The 21,801-nt window shown below is 31.2% G+C and overlaps 1 long non-coding RNA gene across 4 annotated transcripts in view; it reads left to right on the forward strand.

The window, feature by feature from the left end:
• The first annotated feature begins 424 nt into the window (after positions 1 to 424).
• Positions 425 to 21,801, forward strand: part of LOC118204513 (uncharacterized) — a 31,906-nt gene continuing 10,529 nt past the window's right edge. Inside the window, exons 1-4 of one of the 4 annotated variants that reach the window (XR_015039630.1) lie at positions 425 to 580; positions 2,628 to 2,700; positions 14,623 to 14,657; positions 15,074 to 17,213. This is a non-coding gene — a long non-coding RNA (uncharacterized LOC118204513). The other 3 variants (XR_015039632.1, XR_004760811.2, XR_015039631.1) reach the window with 3 other exon arrangements.

The following is a 21,801-nucleotide window of genomic DNA, read 5'->3' on the forward strand; positions in this document are numbered from 1 at the left end:
CCCCAATTTCAGTAAACGCCCAAGGGCGATCCTAAATGTTAGTAATGTGTAATTTTGTATATGTGTTATGCAAATTGTTGCTCAGATTCTTTGTTGTATATTGTTCTTTTTTCTTGCTTAAGGCGTCGCACTTAGTATTTTGTTTCTCTTGTGTGTACATGTATTCTTCTGTGAAATAGTTGTTAAAAAAATAGTTAATTATGTATGGATTAGTAATTAGGTACTTAAGGAAAAAAAATTGTATTTAACTATTAGCAATTATGAATTTAAACTCTTGCTCATTTAATTATTTAGCACATTCAGTTATATTTCTCATAATTCGAAACTTTTATCATGTTATTCGATGAGGGGTAGGGCTTTGGCGCCCAGGCACCCTGGTGGTTAAGCACCGCACATAGTAGATGTATAATTTGTTGATTGGCAGCAGTCTTTCAGTGACGCAATGTAAATAAAGAGCTGTATAAGCATTCTTGAATGTTTCCTCTTGGCAGCAGTTATATTTTTCAACTGTATTTCTGATTTGAATAGTTCGAGATGCATCTGAAACAGAGGCGTATTCTTTGTTTTGCACTTTTGTTTTGTAAGTAACTTCCCGGATTGTCGATTCTCAAGCATTTAGTTGTAAACATCACTAAAACAGCAAAATTCGGATATGTTACATTGGAAATAGGAATTACGAAATTTTATTGTTTACGCTTTTAAATGCAAGTCATGTTTGTGTAAAGATTTTTTTTTTTATAATTTATTTTGTAATCCTAATATTTTCATCAGTTAAAGATTTTGTTACACGCTAGAGATTAAGAGCAACTGGAATTTTTTTCGTTCTTTCAAATAATTTTATAAAATATCATTCAATGATAGAAAAAATCTGACTGTTATTTGCTTTACTTTTGTACTGTTTTAATAATAAAATTGCATGTTAACGTTATTCTTTTATTATCGAAAAAAGTGTGCTTATTTGATAGCATTTACTAAAACAACTTGCCAACTTTTGATGGACTTATTTTATGTTTAGATGTGTATGATAACTGTTTCAAAGCATTAAATAAATTGCTTATATGCTTGTAAATTAAAAATCTTCATTGCCATGCATATATGTCTGTGAAAACGTATTTGATTTTTCAGTTGTCAGATTTTGGCTCATGAATGGAAGGGAAATTATTAACATTAAATGAATGCTATCTTTTAAAATTAAATGGGTACTTTTCCGTTTGGCCGGCGCAATTTCCCATTTCGCCGGCGCAAGCGATAAAGTCGCTGAAAATGGTAGAACTGATGCCAAATGGGAATATCTTCGCTGATAACCTTTCACGGCACTTTTTCAAAAAAAGTCGCTGAGATTTATTATCAGATTTACCTTTTTTTTTCAATATTGGCATACAGTTACATACAATTTTTTTAATTATAATATTGAAATAATTCTTGCATTTAAACTCGTATTCCATACTGAGATTTAACTTGAAATTAATGTAGATAATTCCTGAGAGAATCGGATTTTTATAGCGTATTTTACGTGAGATGAGATCGTTTGGGATTACGTGATATTAACCTGCGAATCAAGAGGTTATACCATGAAAGCATAGTAAATCTTTAATTTAACGTCTTTAAATTCTTAAATTAACGTCTTTTACAAATATGTCAAAAATAGATGAAAAACCAATGAAAATTTGGGATTTGCCCAGGACAGAGGAAGAATCCGTCAGATTCTTTCAAGCGAAAGGCGTTTTGCCTAACATTGCTATTTGTGAAAATAATCATGAAATGAAATTATATTTCGGAGACGAAATTCAATGGCGTTGCAACCTTTCAACTTGCCGCAGTAAAAGAAATATACGGAAAGGCACATGGTTTGAATCATAGAGATTGAGTTGCTTGAAGTGTTTAAGATTCATTTATGGTTGGAGTGAAGAATTTACTTCAGTTAAATGGTGTGAAAAGCAGTTGGAAATCAGTCACGGTACAGTTGTGGATTGGAATAACTACATGCGAGAGGTTTGTGTGGATTCTTTAATGTTTCAAAGCATTAAATAAGTTGCTTATATGCTTGTAAATTAAAAATCTTCATTGCCATGCATATATGTCTGTGAAAACATATTTGATTTTTCAGTTGTCAGATTTTGGCTCATGAATGGAAGGGAAATTATTAACATTAAATGAATGCTATCTTTTAAAATTAAATGTTTTGCTTGCTCTGAAAAAAAGTGTTTGCATAATAATAAAGCAAATGCTTATGTTTGTTGATTTCTTTTAAATTTCTCCTCTGTGGATTAAACTGCTTATAACGGTAAATGATTAGTAGTTTATTTTTATTTTAATGAATGATAAGGCATTTTGGCACTTCCATGTTAAAGTGGCGACATACTTAGAAGCCTAAATTGGCAAATTTAATTGCCTAATCTTATAATGCACAAATTTCATATGTTGTTAAAAGTTTATGTACTGGCTATTTTTGGAGGGCAATAACATGCTTTTGTAAAACTATATTCTATATTCCATTGCTTATAAAATGAAAACTGTCAATGCTGATATGCCATAAAACAGCAGCCAAAAATTAATAAGTTCAAATTATTTTATAGAACAGGTTAAAGTGTTTAGCGTGCTAAAGATAAATATTTTGTGTCTTTTAGGCTTTTACTTGAATAATTATTTTGAAATAGTAGAAGCTGGCAAAACCAAAAAGATTGCAAAAACTGTATTAAAGTAAGTGATGTTATAAAATTTTCCTTTTTGTGATATTTTATTAGCTGTTTATTTTTGGTACTTTTCAATTATTGGGAGTGGTTTCAGAAATGTGTGTATTCATGCATGTGTATATGTGTGCATGCATGCATATAGGTATGTACACCTTGCACAAAAAAAGGGGACAGTTCTATATCTCCTGTTCTACTAGACCAATCGTCGAAATTTAACTTGTGTTTTCCATGTCTTGAAAGTGCAACTTAGGATATATATTAGATATATATTAGATTTATATATATATAGAATTGTGCTTACATAGGTATTTTGACACAGAATCAGACTTTTTCTGATATGAAATACTGATTTTATTCCATATTTTGATTCTACAACTCAAATTAAGCCAGAGTGCCAAGTTTTATAAAAATCACATGAGTAGTTTTTAAAAAATTAGCTCACAAAATTTTAGCTCCTCCGTGTTCATTCAATTTAGTGTATATTTATTAATATTTCTTTTTTTATTAACCTTATTTGATTTTTCCTTTCACATTTTGAAATCTAGGTTAATTCCAAATAAAATTTCCCCATTTTTCCTTCCTTGTACAAAGTAAAATGGAAGTATTGTAATCATGAAAAGTTTCAGGCAGCATATTTCAACACAAATATCCATTTTCACTGCTATCGAATGTAATTTAACAATGTTTTTGCGTAACATCTGTACGTAAAGACAGGATAAAGGACTCTTTTCTCCCCAAAAAATTGTAAAACTAATTTAAAATGAATTCTAAAGAGAATTTTTCGTGGTGTCTCTGTGCGTGCATACATAAGTACGTACCTCACATAACTCAAAAACAAGTAGCCTCAGAAAGTTGAAATTTTGTATTTAGGACTGCTATAACATGTAGATGTGCACCTCGTATTTTGGTTTCAATCGGCCGCACCAAAAGTCTCTATATACAGTCAAAAGTCGTTAATTCGGACCCCCATAATCCGGACCTCAAAGTTACAAACTTTCTGCGCATGCATCGTGTTGACGCATGCACATAGGCATTTATGGACCTTTACGGCTGCGAATATGCGTGTATGCATGTGCATAATACGTTTACGCATGCGCGTTTAATGTATAACAGACGGTATAAGCTAAGCTAAAATTATCCAATTCAGTTAATGTTGCAGATTGCTTTGTTCCTTAATCTACGAATTGGATCCAGTTTATTATTTTTTGCAGACTGTTAGAGCAATTTTATAAAAGTAAGCTTGAACTTTCGATTATGTCAAATAGAATTTCCAATATATATTTACTAATATGTAAAGGATCTACAAAGCGAAGTCCATTAAACAAAAAGTGGAATTGCTGCAAAAAATGGATAAAGGCATATCCTTTGTTTCTCTAACCATTCCGAAATATGTTTATCAATTTCACGCTGCTCTGCGGCAGGCCGGGGGGGGACACCGCAGCACGCAATGAATTGGAAGTTGATCTGTCAACACTTTCCTTATCTTCAGGGCAGATGTTTTTATTTTATTCGGCTTATTATTCCTTACTAAATGTAGTATTTCATCTCGATGTACTCCGTCTTTGATATGATTTAAATCAAATTCCTCGTCATAATAATTCACTTCCGATAGAAGAAAGTGACAGAGAGGTTATTGAAAACGAAAAAATTTCGATTGACAAATTAGTCGGTATTCTCGACACAGCAATTATAGGAATTGAACAGCGGAACTTTGTAACTGAACAAGAAATTATGTCTGTTTATAGAATTAAAGAGAATGTATTATCACATAAAAAATGAAGCAACTTAAACAACTTACATTGAAAGAAATGTTTAATAAAGTAAACAAATAAATATTAAGCTTTTTTTCTTTTGTAAATTTTGATACCCTTTAGATCATAATTGTTCTTTATTTCATAAATTATGGTTTCATTTTTTTTAACTTTATAATTTCTGCATGCCATCTTACCAGATTTAAACTGATGATCTATAATCCGGAATCGCCGAAGTCCCGACGAGTCTGGATTAATGACTTTTGATTGTATATCTAGTCTGTTACTTAGCTCAGTGATCTCAGTTTCTTTGTTCTTATATGTTTGTAAATTACGCATTTTTTGCTTTAAAAATTATTGAATTATGTTGTTCTTATCTTCCGGTTAAGGTTTTTATGCCTTTACAAAATCTGCAAGCAATATTTGTAGAATTATCAACAATTAAAAAGCTGTTTAAGTGCAGTTAAGCCTAATTTTTAAATAACATGGTGGACACGTTTGTTTACATTTGAAACAGCAGAATAGTTGATTTGTTGCCAATCTAAAGAGACTAAGTTTCGCAACAACAAAGATAATGCCTTTATTTATTATTGCGAATTAAGTCGTGCTTAATCCTTTCTGGAATTTTTTAAAGGAAATAAGTGTTTAAGATTTAATGTTTTAAATAATGATAAATAATGTTTAAGATAATTTTTAATATAGATGTTTTGAGTTTTTATGTATGTTTGCCTTGTCACGAAGTGAGAACTGAATTAATTGAATGAGAAATACTGAATCGTATGTGAAAAACTGTTTCTTTTTTGTTTTGTTTGCTTAATTTCTTTTATACATCGTTCTAGATTTATTATAGTATTTGAATAGAACATGTGGCAGCGATTAAATAATTCTTCAAATGATATATATTTTGTGCATTCTGAGTTATAATATGAACGAAATATAACGCTGTTAAGTGAACCTAGCGCCAGAGTGTCGCAGTGGTAAACAAATATAGTGAGTTTTAAAGAGTGCCTTTATTCTATTGTGGTTTATGCACTATCGAAAAAGTAGATTTAATTCAATATAATAAGTTTAAATGAAATGCAAGAAAAAATGGGTATAATTTAATATTCCGTACAAGGATATGGTGCACTCATCAGATTTTTTATGATTTATTTTTAAAATAATTTTTATAAATTTTTCAAAAAAAATGTAATTATAAAGTATAAAATCTTTTCCATCATCTTAAAGTAGATGTATCTAAGCATACCTGGAAAAAAAATAGAGTTTTTTTATTCAAAATTTCGGTACTATTCGGTTTCCTTAAGTACCTAATTACTAATCCATACATAATTAACTATTTTTTTAACAACTATTTCATAGAAGAATACATGTACACACAAGAGAAACAAAATACAAAGTGCAACGCCTTAGTGCCACTAGTAAAAACAAAATGCAATCAGGAGGAAAAAAGAACAATATACAATAAAGTATCTGAGCAACAATTTGCATAACACATATACAAAATTACATATTACTAACATTTAGGATCACCCTTGGGCGTTTACTGAAATTGGGGTCCCTAGTACAGGTTTGCCACTCAAACAGGAGAATGAAATTCCCTGACTTTTCCAGGTTTTCCAGGTATGTTTTGAGAAAATTCCAGTCTATCCGCGTAATGTTGGTTGTGCTAAGAGGTAAATTAATTATGGTATTACTTGTACTATGTAGCAAATTCACTTAATTATTCAATAAATCCCAGAGGACATTTATTCTTAATTATTCTTGGTACACTTTGATAATTTTGTTTACTTTTCCGCTTAAAACCTTAATAAAATTTAAGAAATATACATTGGATAACCAACTGTACGTTTTATTTAATTATTACTCATGATCATCCCCAGTTCAACACGAGGCTAATCCGATAACCAACTGTACGTTTTATTTAATTATTACTCATGATCATCCCCAGTTCAACACGAGGCTAATCCGGTTCTTATAAATCACAACACAATCCTAAAAGGTAAATTTAGGTAAATTTAATTTGTGTAAGGTGTATTTTTAAAAGGCACCTTAACACTTGAAAACACAAATATAATTATAATAGGAGTTGTTTTCTCCACTGAAGATTGAGATTAGAATCTGCCCAATCTGGAATAAAATAAGGTTTCTTTTGCTGACATTCTGCAGCTAAACGAAAGAAAGAAAGAAATCTATTTAATGATATTTTTTTACTAAATTGAGGTATTTTATATTTATTTCGCAGCATACAAAAGGAAAAAATATGTGCATTAAATTTCGTGATGTCATCATACTGCTAGAATTAATTTCAGGATTATGCCAGAGAAAACTTCCTGAAATTTGGAAATATTATTTACTAATGATAAATAAATTTAGAGGGAAGAAGCAACATTAAATGATATGAATAACATAAAAATAAAGATAATTACTTAAAAATTTAATTAGAATAATCAACGATATTTTAGTGAATATAGTTATATTACATGGTTATCCTAGATGATTGATTACTATTTTTTTATTTTACTGCCAAACTGACAAGGTATTTATTAAAAAGAAAAAAAATTAAATTAAATTTAAAAAAAAATCTGAAATTTTTCAGATTTTAAATTACGTTTAAAGGGGCGTTTTTTTAACGTTTTGAGTGTTACCTTTATTTATTAAATATCATGTTCTTTGCACTTAAACTATAAAATTCAGTTCAAGAGCAATATCGTAAAATAATGTTAAATTAAGCATATCTTTAGAATTTCCGATATACACAGTCTCGCGAGCTGGAGATAAAAGTATTTTTTTTCTATATAACGTTGCCATTTCTCGCTTTTAAAGCATTGAGTTTGTAAATCGAAAATTCGTTAAAGTTTTACAAAATATAAAATCTATAGTAAAACAAATTCCAAATTTGGGATTTCAGATGCCCATATCCGCAGTAGGATTTCGTCATTCAAAATTTGATGGCTCTATGTACCATTGTTTTATCACAATGCGAGAAATAGACAATCATTTATGCAGATTTTTCATTATTTAATTTCTTCAAATATAATGCAGGGCTCTAACATTTTGTGGCAACAGTTTGAAAAGTGAACCGACGTTTATGAGTCCGACGCAAAATGCCAAAACGAAAGCAATAGTCCTTCGGGACTGAAATCCCTTTGGACTAAAAAAAAAGATTTTGCAGTAAAATCCTAGTATACGATACGGCCTTCGCATGATTTTGAAAATTGTCGCCAAGAACAAAATGACCCATTTACTGCTCATCATCATGTCGCCAAATCCCGCTGTACCATACATGGAGATTATTCTGATCAAAGAACGTCATGTAAAAAGCGGAGGGAAAATTTGCCAAGGGATTTGACGACGGAACGGCCAGAATTTCCCTCTCCGCGATGTGTACAGGAAATTGAAAAACACGTGTTAAGAAGAAATGTTCTTTGACAAAAAAGAAAACTACGAAAATCCGTTTTTAAAATATTGCGAAAAATCCAAGAAGAAATGTTTTATCAAAGAACGTTTTTTCTTGGATTTTTCAGAATAATTTTAAAAATGGATTTTCGTAGATTTCCCCCCCTCAAAATAACTAATCCATGAATTAATTTACTTGCGCCAAAAAATATTTTCTTTTCCTTTAGTTTAAAGACCTTTAGTTTTCCTTTAGTTAAAGAGTTTAAAGACATTTTAAATGATATTCATTTTATGAACTCTTGATAACGTGACCTTCAAACTTCGACACCGGTTTCGAGCTTTGGTGACAGATATAACGCGCATGCACAGCTGTTTCCCGCTATGATGGAACCGAGCCACGTCTGTTGCAGAGAGGTTTTCCTTCTTTACGATACATATTTTTTTATTTCTAACCTTCATGGTACCGTATACCAGGATTAAGGCACCTGCTTGACTCAGGGAATGTCCACACCATACATTTGCAGGTGAGTCGGGAAATTCTTAGTAGTAAACAGTATGGCATGTGTCTTGTCGACATTCACTTTGACTTTCCATTTGGTCAGCCAAGTCTCTAGCGAGTGGATGTGGTGTTGTAGCTGTTGTATTGCTGAACTAACAAATGCACTTTGCGTAAGGATTGCTGTGTCATCTGCATACATGGCTAGTGTTGTGTTGTGTGTAGTGGAAATGTCGCTCACGTAAATATTGAATAGGGAAGAAGGGATCCCTGTGGAACACCAGCCCGTATAGGCCGGTTTGTGGATAATGAACCAGAAACATGAACGACAAAGTGTATACCGGTTAGGTAGGATTTAATTATGTTTGTGATGTAGCCTGGGAGTCCCAGGTTGTGTAATTTGTATATGAGGGCATCCAGCCATACTCTATCGAAGGCCTTGGCGACATCTAAGAAAAGTCCACCAGTGACACGATGTTGTTGCATTCCACTGCTTATTAACTCAACAACTCTGTAGAGTTTATGCGTAAAAATTGCTAAACATAACTGAATGGATGCCTGCATCGTTATTTCGCTACCGACTTATTGCTAAAGCATTTTATTTTGTTGGTTGTTCAAACATAATTTTCTATAATGAATGATGCCTTTTCTTTGAAAATATTCTCAGTAAAGTGCAGAATCGCTCACATATTTGTTTGCCGCTTTTTAAAAGGGTAAAAACAATTGGATTTTTGTCAATTTTCTTTTACTTTTTAAATGAAAATAGGTCGATGTGTACATAGATAAAGTAAAGGGTATGCGCAGTGCCATTTTTGTGCAATTCTAGGATTTTTTTTTAAGTGAAAATAGGTCGATGTGCACATGGATACCGAGTATGTGCAATTCTTAAAAATACGTCAAAGAATGGGTGATTCTGCACTTTACCCAAAATTCTATCGCCGACTTTTCATCATGGGCAATTCCCAAATTGTTAAATCCATAGGATATCAAAAAATGATTTAAAAATTAAACTAGTAAACTAGTATGTCAATGGCGTCTTAAGAAATATAGAAGTATATAAACTTATGCAATCTGAAATCAATGCGTACGCTAGATTTGGCGCTTTTGCGCATACATTTTCGCTGCAATTTTTTTACGGCCCTCAAAACCGAATAGTACCAAAATTTCCTAAGATATACATGAATTTACATATTAGCGCATTTTGAAATTTGCCATATTTGTCATAAGCGATAATAACACCAATTGTGGTTTATGCACTTTGTTAAAATTATTTAAAAGTATGAACAATGATCTTTTCTCCGCTTGTGTACAATGAAAAAAAGGAGGCTAAGATGTCATATTTGGCCTGGGATACATGTGGTCGCCAAATGTGACGATATTTTGTGTTGGATGGTTTAGTCGAGATTTTGTTTGTATGGGAACCCTTTTTAGATGGAAACTTTTGTGGGAAATGTGGTTTTATTTTGTAGTGGTAGTTTTTTGGTTATATGTTGAATAATGGCATATAGTTCCATGAAGAAAGTTGTGTAGTATTTAAAGCTAGATTTAGTTTGAGAAGATATATTGGAGTTATTAACCACTTGCCTGATTATTCCGAGTTATCTCGTGTTCGTATATATTGCAGTTAATTATTATCCTGAGAAAACTCGGGCGAAGCAGAATTTGTTAGTACAATTTCTTTTATCACGGTTTTACTCGGTCTTGAGGAAATGAAAGGAAATATTCAGCTTTGATTGGTAGTTTGCCAAATTTTGTTGGTTGCGCGGTTCTTTGAGGGACTGGTCGCGTGTTTCCCTATTGTGGATTAATAATGTATAAAGAAGGATGCATGCGTTGGAAAAAAAAAAATAATGCGATGATGGAAGATAGCGAAAGCAATGATTTTTCAGATAGTGATCATGAAAAGGTGGAGGAAAAAATAAAAAAAAATTAAAAAAAAAATCAAATCCAACGAGACAGTGTACTCTGTGCTCCCGTGAAAGAGATTCCAGCGGTAAGCCAGTAAGAAAAGAGACCAGATACCAGTGTAGAACGTCAGGTATCACTCTATGTTGTCCCTTGTTTCAAAAACTATCATACAAAGATTAATATTTAACTTTTTTTCGTTTGCCCGAGATAACTCGGGATAGTAAACTAATTTTAAAAATAAATGCTTTTACACCTTCAAAAAATTAAAAATTCAACTTAAAACCTACATATTTTGATTTGTTTCGTTTTGTTGTATTTAATAATAAAATAAAAAAATGTGATGATTTTTTACAATTTTTTTCAAAAACATTTGTAAGGGAAGCGGTTAATGAAGCATTTGTTCATGGTTGTCTTCATGCTGACAGAAGTGTATTTTTTAAGAATGTGGTTTTCAACGAAGTTTGCAGTTTGGATTCTGGTTTTCCTGTAGTTGTTTGTTTGAAATTAATATTTTGCTTTTTTGGGAACTATTTTGAATGGTAAGCGAATTTGCTTTGGCTAATCTTTGGAATATGGTAACAGGTAGTTTGGCGACATTTTGGTAAGGCGATAAAGGCTACTAGCTAGGACTTTAGGAGTAATCTGAGAAGTACACAGTTCCAATCACACATTATTTTGTGGTGACTTTTATAATGGATAATTTAGAGGGAAAAGAAAATTAATGTAATTTCTTGCATATTTTATTTATTTTATACGTACAAATGTTCATCGTTTGAAAGGATATATGCAAGCTAAACGTATAAAAGCTTGCATAGTATACATACCTTTTAGTGATCAGGTAATTTCATATATGTCCTTTTTACCGACTTCAAAGATTCACAAAATTTTCCTGCATTTTTGTGCACATTTTTCTAATTTGTGAGAAAAATTATTTACATGTTTCATATATAAATTTGCTCTGTAAAAACAAATTTCTGTGCGCGTTCATTCCACTGCTTTCCGGAAAATTCCGATCGTGATTTTAGCTAATAAGCACTTAGAAACAATTTCGGATCTAATCTTCGTCATGATTAAGCACTTTTGTTCCATAAAAGTTATTCCATAAGTGTAATTCGGCTAGCAGATTGTTGAAAAAATTTTGAGTTTAAAAAAAAAAAAAAAAAAAAAAAAAAGCGTAATGAAAACAAAATGGCGTAAAAAAAAATCTAGCAGGTTGTTGTAGCAGGGTTGATCGCCAAAAATTTGCCAAGTTACCATAATCCGAAGATTCACCTTTGCTTTTTATATGGTTTTAATTTTTGTAGAGAGTTATTTTAATTATTGCATTGCTTTAAAATTGTGATGTTACTTTGTGTGTAGAATTTGATGCCCCTTCGATTGGTGACAAATTTTGGCGATGTGTACATGGACAAATACAAGGCAGTGTGCAATGCAAAGTTTGTGCAGTTCTCTGATTTTTTTTTTTTTTTTTTTAAGTGAAAATAGATTGATGTGTACATGAACACAGAGTTTGTGCAAGTCTTTGATTTCTTATTTTGGTTTTGTGTAGTGGGCACCTTGAAATTCTGCCTTCCTGGCACCGATTTTGGGGTAAAAAAAATCTTCTCAAAAAACAAAGAGCACCTAATTGTAAACTTTTACCGTTATTTTTTTGTTTTTCAATTTTTAAACTTATTTGTTTTGAAATTTTTTGCAATTTATTGTTATTTTAGTTTAAATTTATAGTCAAACATTTTTGATGAGAAACTTCATGCTTATCTAAATGTTTTGCTTTTATTTCGCACTTTTAGTGTAAATTGAGTGCAAAAACCACGTTTTTTCAGACATTTTAGCCATTAAGTTTGAAATGTAAACAGAAAATTTAGATAAGTAAAATCGTGGAGTTAGAAATATTTCGCCAACCTGGTCTGTAGATGACAGCTGTTCCAAAAAGGAAAGGAAAATAGATTGCTATAAATTAATAAGTTTGCACTTAATGCAAACTGCAAAAAATGTGCCAAGATGAATTTTTTTTAATTTCACCAGAAATGACTCGCTAAAAATTACAAAATTTAATATCTAGGCATAATTGGAGTCATAGAATTGAAATATGGGGGGGGGAATGGTATGTTATTTCAGAAAAAGTCCAGTTTTGTGTTAAAATACCTATGTTAGAACAATAAAACTAAATTAAATGTGGCGCCACAAACAGCCTTTAGAGAGCCACGGCTGTCAGTGCCCTGATAATGTTAAAACAATGCTACATATAAATATAATATATATCCTAAATTGCTCTTTTGAGACATGGAAAATGCAAGATAAATTTCGACAATCGGTCCTGTAGAGCGGGAGATATAGAACTGTCCTTGTGCGTGTGTGTGCGCAAGGTCTACATACATGCATATATATGTAAGTTTTGTGTTAAGATTGTTTTGAAATTTCAAAGTTTTTTTCATTGTAGGATTTAAAATTTTTCTACAATGAAAGTTTTTATTCTTTTTAAATTGGAAGATTTTTTAATGATTTTACTTTGTATTTTTGCCATTTTGCTTCGCTTTCACTGCTGTTTGATAAGAGGTCCTTGCAAAATTTTGCGTAAAGATTATTTTGAAATTTCAAACATTTTTTCACTGTAGGATTTTAATTTTTTCTACATTTTAACGATAAATTTTCATTTTTATTAAAGATTCTTTTTAGATTAGAAAAATCTTTTTAAATTGGAAGATATTTTTAATGTTTGTATTTTTGCCATTTTTCTTCGCTTTGAGGAGGACCAGAATTTTCGGGTAAATTGTTATGATTCAAAAATACAGTCAAAAGTCATTAATTCTGACACCCATAATCCGGAATGATCTATAATCCGGACCTCAAAGCTGCAAACTTTCTGCGCATGCGTCAGGTTTACAACTGCGAATATTCATTTGCGCGTGCACAAAATACGTTTACGAATGCGCGTTTAATGTATAACGGACGGTATAAGCTAAGCTAAAATTATCTAATTCAGTTAATGTTGCAGATTGCATTGTTCCTTAATCTTCGAATTGGATTTGGCTTATTATTTTTTGCAGACTGTTTAGCAATTTTATAAAAGTAAGCTTGAACTTTCGATTATGTCAAATAGAATTTCTGATATATATTTACTAATACGTAAAGGATCTACAAAGCGAAAGTATGTTTCGAAGTCCATTAAACAAAAAGTAGAATTGCTGCAAAAAATGGATGAAGGCATAATCTAAACTTTAATGTTTGTTTATCTAAACTTTGTTTATCTTTAACGCTGCGGCCGGCACGCAATGAATTGGAAGTTGATCTGTCAGCACTATCCTTATCTTCAGGGCAGATGTTTTTATTTTATTTGGCTTATAATTCCTTACTAAATGTAGTATTTCATCTCGATGTACTCCGTCTTTGATATGATTTAAATCAAATTCCTCATCATTGTAATTCGCTTCCGATAGAAGAAAGTGACACAGAGGTTATTGAAAACGAAAAAATGTTGATTGACAAATTAGTTGGTATTCTCGACACAGCAATTATAGGACTTGAACAGCGGAACTTTGTAACTGAACAAGAAATTATGTCTGTTTATAGAATTAAAGAGAATGTATTATCACATAAAAAACAAAGCAACTTAAACAACTTACATTGAAAGAAATGTTTAATAAAGTAAACAAATAAATATTAAGCTTTTTTTTTTTTGTAAATTTTGATACCCTTTAGATCATAATTGTTCTTTATTTCATAAATTACGGTTTCATATTTTTAATTTTATAATTTCTGCATGCCATCGTACCAGATTTAAACTGATGATCTATAATCCGGAATCGCCGAAGTCCCGACGAGTCTGGATTAACGACTTTTGACTGTATATTGAAATGATTCAACTGCTGATTCTTGATTCGTAAAAGCAAGGATTTTGTTCTGGAAGGAGAACTGTAATTTAAATTCGACATATCTTATCCTTACAACATTATGCCGGAGTTGATTGGATTCCTCTTCTTTCTTATTCTTTTTTGTTTTTTCTTGTGATGGTTTATTTTAATTTTTACGTTTTAAAATATCCTTATTCTAGATTTATAGATTTTATGAAGTTCATTTTAATTTCAATTTTTAGTCTTTGTAAAAAATTGGTTCTAAATTTCTTTCTTTATATATTTACTGATTAATTTTCAGCAGCTAATGCATGAAAATTCTTGGAAGGATTTTAAATTTTCCTTTTAAAAAATTTAAAAATTGTATTTTTATAGATTTCTATAAAAGTACAATTTTTAAATATATAAATTTCTGAATCCAGTTCCTTTAACGGAAAAGTACCTTATTTTCTTATTATGTTCTGTTTCTAATTATTTTTGTTTTAAAAAAGATTAAGCAGTGATTTTTGTTTTATTTCTTTTTCTAGTTTTAGGCATTCAAAACCATTTTTTGTTTCATTTGGTAAGTCACATATTTTAAGTTTTGTAAAAAAAAATTAAATTCAGTCTTTAGTCATAAAATATAAATATGGCACAAATTAAATACTTAAGTAATATTCCACTATTAATTCAGAATATTTATTCCTTCTCCCCAAAGAGTAAGCATAGTTGAAAAAAATTACTTTTGTTGTCTTTATAATATTTTCTTTATGCAAATATTTTTACATATATATAACATATCATATCACATAATATATAATACAAGGTTGTTCAGTAAGTTCACGGAGTGCCATCTATTCGTCAATATTATACCTAAAACTTCGATGCCATTTTCATATTTGTTCTTTCTTAGGAACACATCAAAAGTTTCATTTCAATCTGTTAATTTATTCATTATTTAACCACCCTTTATATCTAACGTGTTGTGGCTTTTTTCAGGTATGGATAAAATTGAGCAACGTGCGGTTATCAAATTCTTTGTAAAGAAAGGTTTAAAGGCAATGGAAATTCATACCGAAATGGTGAATGTGTTGGGTGAATCCTCTCCTTCAAAAACAATGGTTTGCAAGTAGGCTAGTTTATTCAAAAGTGGTCATACCAGCCTTGAAGACGATCCGCGAGAGGGACGTCCAAAAACTGCATCAACACCGGAACTCATCGAAAAAATACAAGATATGGTATTGGAAGACCATTGATTGACAGAAAGAGATTTAACAGAGGCTTTAGGCATTTCAATGGGCACAGTGAGCAATAGTTTGAGTGTTAATTTGTGTTTCAAAAAACTCTGTGCTAAATGGGTGCCGCGTTCTCTAACGATGGAGCAAAAACACATTCGGATGCGACTTTGCCAGCAACATTTGGAGCATTTTAAGAAGAATAAAAGCGACTTTATCCATCGATTCATCCCAATGAATGAGACTTGGGTCTACCATCATGATCCTGAATCAAAACAGGTGGCTAAGGAGTGGTGTGAACCCGGCTCTTCAGCGCCAAAGCGAGTTTGTGTGCAAAAATCAGCCAAGAAGGTGTTAGCATCAGTTTTTTGGGATGCGAAAGGAATTTTATTTATACATTACCTTCAGACTGGCAAAACGATTAATTTGGATTATTATTGTAACCTTTTGAATCAATTAGATGAAAAAATTCGTGAAAGAAGACCCGGATTACAGAAGAAAAAATTCATTTTCCACCAAAATAATGCACCTGTGCACACAGCTCAAAAAAGCATTGCTAAAATAACTGAATTGAAGTACGAATTGTTGCAACATCCAGCCTATTCGCCAGATTTAGCTCCCTTCGATTCTGGCTCTTCCCACATCTCAAACAATATCTCCGTGGAAAACAATTTTCTTTAAACGAAGAGGTAATAGCTGCAATGGAGGGATATTTTACAGAGCTGCCGAAAAACCAATATAGTCAAGGGATCCATAAATTAGAAGACCTTCAGAAAAAGTGTATTGAAGTTGAGGGAAACTACGTTGAAAAAAAAAAAAAGTCATTTTTACAAATAAAAATTGGTTTTTTCATTTCCGTTCCGCGAACTTATTGAACAACCTGAACTAGGCAAACTCAATTTTAGAATTATGCTGATTCTAAATTAAAAGGCTGTACTTAAAAGACATTTTCGCATGGATTTTTTTAAAATGCATTTATTTATTTATTTATTAGATTTTATTTGTTTATTATTCATTTAAAACATATGTTGTAAAATTCTCTCTAACTGAAACCTCTTTCAAGTACTTTTTCTTAATAACTAAGGAAGGACTTGGGGAAGGGATATAGTGACTGAGAAAACCAATCAGAAGAACTGGTAGGGTGAGTAAAAATGGAAGTACAGGTGAGGAGCTTGGTGTGTGTGCAAGAAGATAGCTTAAAAAAAAAAAAAAAAAAAAAAAAAAAAAAAAAAAAAAAAGTATTCATGTACATTGTGTACAGGAAGTATAAAAGTACAGGTGAGGAGCTTGGTGTGTGTGCAAGAGGATAGCTAAAAAAAAAAAAAATATTCATGTACACTGTGTACAGGTACTGTGTTTGGCACCAAAAGAATGCTGTCAGTTGGTGTGGTCATGAAACGTATGAAGATACAATACAAATTGAAAGCACAAGGTGCCAGAAATACAAATTGAAAGCACAAAGTGCTGAAAGCAAAGCACGGAAAAAAAAGCTGCTGAGAAGTGGTAAGTTCATGAGTGCTGCAGAATTATGTAAATTGTTAAATTCAGCAATGTGGTGAACAAGACAGGAATAATCATTAAATGTTGAGGTTCATCAACAGTGACAGAGAGGTATTTCCTGGGTGACTTCAAATTAAAAAGTGATTTCAGTTTTTCAACAGGAGTCGAATAGAGAGAGGAAAGACTTGTAGGAAGAAGTGTAGTGACTAGGTAAACTGGCCAGGATAACTGGTGGTGCAAGCAAACATGAAGGACAGGTGAGAGCATGACTACTGAGGAGATTCGTATGTATGTGAGAGGATGGCTGAGAAAAAAAATATATTGTTGTGCTCTGAAATATAAGAAGTGTAATATAGTGCTTTATTTTCTGTACTGCTAATAAAGCTGTACATTTGAATAACAAAGTGGTATTTGAAAGTTCCTAGTACAATGAATATCCATCTAAAATAACTGAGACTTGGGGTATGAGTCACATAATGCCAAATACAACTTGGCCTCATTTTAAAATGCTACGTTTTCATACCTTTCTTGCATCTGTTGTTCTCTCTTAGCATAATGTAACAAATATTGAACTATTTAAATTAGCAGGAATAAATTTATACACTTTTTTTACTTTTCTATTGCTTTTTAAAAGGATTGATTTAAGGCATTTTTACAGTTAAAAATCTTTAAAAATACTAATTTTCTTTAGCTAGCATTTTATATATAAGAATGAAACAAATTATGAATGCTAAATTCTACAGCCCATTTGTGGATAGGAACCTAGATAGTGGTTCAACCTGGATTCAAACTTTGGCAAACATGTTAGCTGTACGGGCCTTTTTTGTGTGATTTTTTCCATGTGTAGTATAATTATTAATCAGGGTTTATTTCTTTTATGAGAGCATTTTCTTAGGTAGATGGGCCTTGTGTACTTTGCCTTTATCTAAGTTTTGCTTTAGTGAAATATTTCAGTCTTAAGTTCAAAAAGAGCTAGCACCTTAAAATTTGTTATGTGTTTAAAAAAATCACTTTTTTTATTAAAAAGAATTAATGGAATCAGGATTAATATTTGGTACTTTCTGATTATCCACCAATCCTGAAGAGAATCACCAGGTCGTGCACTATGTTGACAAAAGAGGCAAATCATAATGTGACAAAAATTTATTTATATGGCAACCCAGGTTGCAACCAATGCATATTACATGAGCGCAGATTTCAGATTTTGAAATTCAGTGGTCATTTTTTAAGTTTAAATAAATTTCCAAGTAAAAATGTACCTAAGAGTAGGGATGTCTTTGTAAACTTACACAAAATATCTAGTTACTTTAGGTTGTGAACCATGCACATACTAAGGCTTTCAAGTGTTACTCATAAGTATAATGACTGACCAAATGACATAATTAAATATTTTCAAAACATATCATTATTCAAAAAATGTACTGCAGTGTGCATCTTTATTAGCATTATGGACAGAAATTTATATTCTCTTCAAAAAAGATGTTAGATTGAACTACTATGATGATGTTAGGGAATACTAAAAGTTAAATCTGGATGATAATGAGGTGTGACAATTCCTATATTTGATTTACATTATTCCCTGTATTATCTGAAAAACATGGTCAAAACATGAGAGCATAAGATAGACTGACAAGAAAACTTGACAATAATTTTGTATGCAACATTACTTCCTTACTCATCATTCTCACAGCCATTGTATATGGTTTGGTTTAATTATGAAAAAACATTCAAGGGTTATCTGCCTAAGGGGGAATACCTTTGTGGAGGACTTTCTAAGGAAAACTGGCTTGTATACATATTACATGTGGAGAAAACCATGAAAATTCCCATGCAACCAGCCTGTTCACTATGATTCAAATCCCAGATCTAACTACCAGTGTTCAGTAACTTTACTGCTTGGTCGTTGCTGGATCGCATCATACTCATATATGAGTGGCAATATTAAATTTTACTATATTATGAAAAGTGGTAGTCTATGAAAATTGTAACAGAAGCCTCACATTTTTCTTATAAAAACAAAATATGAAAGTCTGATTAAATTTTTTAATTTTTACAAAAACAAAAAGTACAGATATTTAAAAAATATTTTAAAATTAAATATTAAAAAAATTATAGTATATTGCAAAAAATTGTAATTATTCTTTTATAATAGTTTCATAAAAGACTGATTTAATTCAGAAATTTCAATTATAATGTTTCCATTTCAAGAAAAATTAATTTAATTAACCTTTTATTTTGAAAGTAAAATACCAGAAAAAAAAATCTGATTAAACTCAGTTGCACATAATAGTTTAGTTTTACATTTTTAAAATTTGTAGTAGGTATGAAGATTTAAAGAACTAATTATTATGGAATTGGAGTTTTATATGTTTCTAAATGAACTGAAGTTGATTTTACATAAGTATAAAGAAGAGCTAATTTCAGTGGGCATTAAAAATTCCTTTTAAGTTTTTAATATAAATCACCAAATGTCACATTCTTTTGCTAAAATGCAATATTGCAGAACTGATAATAATTGGGTATGCTGTTATTAGTATCAGATTCAGAAATGTATGTAAGTATGTATGCATGATTTCTGAATCCGGTCCTGCTAATAGTAGAGTACCAATAACAGCTATATATGATTTAATTTTCAAAAGTATACATGAGGACTGTAAGTTATAATGTTTAAAGAAAGTTTTTTAGCATGCACAGGCCCAAAAAATCATAAAAAATGTATAAAACGTAAAAATTCTTTGAATATCTGTATTTATCATTTTATTCTTGTTTTTTTCTACTGATGACATAGTAAAAGCAAGAATGAAACTTCACATAATTATAAAGATTGAATTATATAATTATGTGAACTTATTACTATTATTGAATTAAACTTCACATAGATTGAAATAATGTAATACAATGTTTCCCAAACTTTTCTCTTTCAGATTTTAAGAAACAGTTGAGTAAATTTCTGTTTTTAGTTATAATAAAAACATAGATATATTAGATAAACATTAAAATAAATAGATATTTATTCCACTTTTATATCATAAATATAAAAGAAACATTTTTTGGTTTTTAATGTTAGAAACAATAACACATAAAACTAATTAAATGAAACAAATATGAAAAACAAAACATTCTTAGTTTTCAATGACTTCAGTATCTTTGGGTCTTCGTAAAGGTTTTTTTTAGAAAAGTGATCCTGAAATAACGAGTGAAATTTGACTTTTCTGGTATAGCTTTATCATAATGGAATATTGTATTCATTTCTTAAAACAATAGTTACGACCATTAGAAATGTTACACTTATTACTTAGTAAAAATTTTACATTTACTTACAAACAGGGCCAAATTAACCATTAAGCAATATAAGTACATAATTAAGACATCAACGCTTTGACTCTAAGGAAACCAAGATACAAATTTATTTACAAGGTGACCTTACAGAACAACTTGAGGTCAAGAATGGAATGAGACGGAGAGATGCATTGGCATTCTTCCAGTTAAATATTACACTCAAAAAAAGATTCTTGGATCAATACTGGAGAAAATATTTTTAATAAGATTATTCAATGTAGATGATATTTGCATTGTTGTCATTACTGTTCCTGTTCTTAAACAGGCATTCATGGCATTGAGAAAGGTGCAAAAAGATTTAACTTTTCTGTTAACAAGAATAAAACTATAGGTGTCCCACGAAGACCCCTCCTCCCCATTTTTAAAATTAATTAACTTGAAAACAAAGATCAATAGAAAAATGAAACAAAAGTTATGCTTATTGGGACAGCTATCTGATACAGAAGTTTCACATTTAGTTACAAAAGTTGCCAACAAGTGGCACTATAGTCACATTACGTTTTAGAAAAAGATAACAAACATGGCCTCTGCAAGCTATCGTTGCAATCACATCACAATCTTTTCAAAGTATCCACCTTTCATAGTACATAGGTGGCGCAAGCAAAGAAAGAAATTTTCACACACCTCCCATATTGTGTCAATAGAAATGGATGCACATGCCTCACAAATTGACTCTTCAAGCTCATCAAGTTTTGCAGGCTTCTTCTGGAAGACAGTGTCTTTCAAGGTGCCCCACAAAAATTAGTCACAAGAAGTAAGATTGGGTTAGTATGGAGGCCAAGCCATACCTGTTCTAGTAAATTTGGAATAGCCCAAAGCAATAACTATATCCCAAAATTTTCCTCAAGGTACTGAAACACCTGTTTGATGTGGAGTGGTTGGATCCCATTTTGCATGAACTACAAAGTGCCTGTTCTATCTTCCAGTGCTAATAGTGTGGCGACAAATTGTTCCAATATTTCAACATAGTGGTCAGAAGTGATCGTTTCTCGCAAGAAGAAGGGGCCATTAATATCTTTGCTGGATACTGCAGCCTAAACAGTAACTTTTGGGGAATGTAGTGGTTTTGCTTCACACAAATGAGGGTTTTCAGTACCTAAACATCACCAATTTTGTTTGTTCATGACAATATTCAAGTGAAAATGTGCTTCATCTGCAAACCATATTTGAATCTGTCATCATCAATCATTTGTGAGCATTTTGTTCGCGAAGCCCTTTCTCTATAGCACAGCTCAAACAGGAATGGTTTGGTGATCTTGAACTGAAATGTTTAACCTGTTTCTCAGTACTCTGTGTATGCTGGAATCGTGATAAGGCGGTTTCTACTGCAAGTCCTCAGATAGAGTTCCTCGGATTTTGCTGAATAAGTGTAGAAACTGTAGCAGCATTTTCAGGAGTAATTACATGCAGAGCACCAGTGTTGCACAGAACACATTTGGGGAAATGCTTATCTAGTATCACATTCCAGATTTTGAAAAGAAAAAGAAAAAAAAAAAAAAAAAAAAGAGTTAATTAGTTTATTATGATAAGCCCTAATATGTCTGCATGTGCTACATTTTACCAGCCTCAGCCTTAACATTCAAGTTTTTTTTTTTTTTTTTTTTTTTTTTTTTTTTTGAATAAAGTAATAGGCTTGATATATGACATTATATT

This window comes from Stegodyphus dumicola, chromosome 2 (genome assembly GCF_044657685.1).
Source record: "Stegodyphus dumicola isolate Sdum_Otavi_A_Nest chromosome 2, ASM4465768v1".
Taxonomy (NCBI): domain Eukaryota; kingdom Metazoa; phylum Arthropoda; class Arachnida; order Araneae; family Eresidae; genus Stegodyphus; species Stegodyphus dumicola.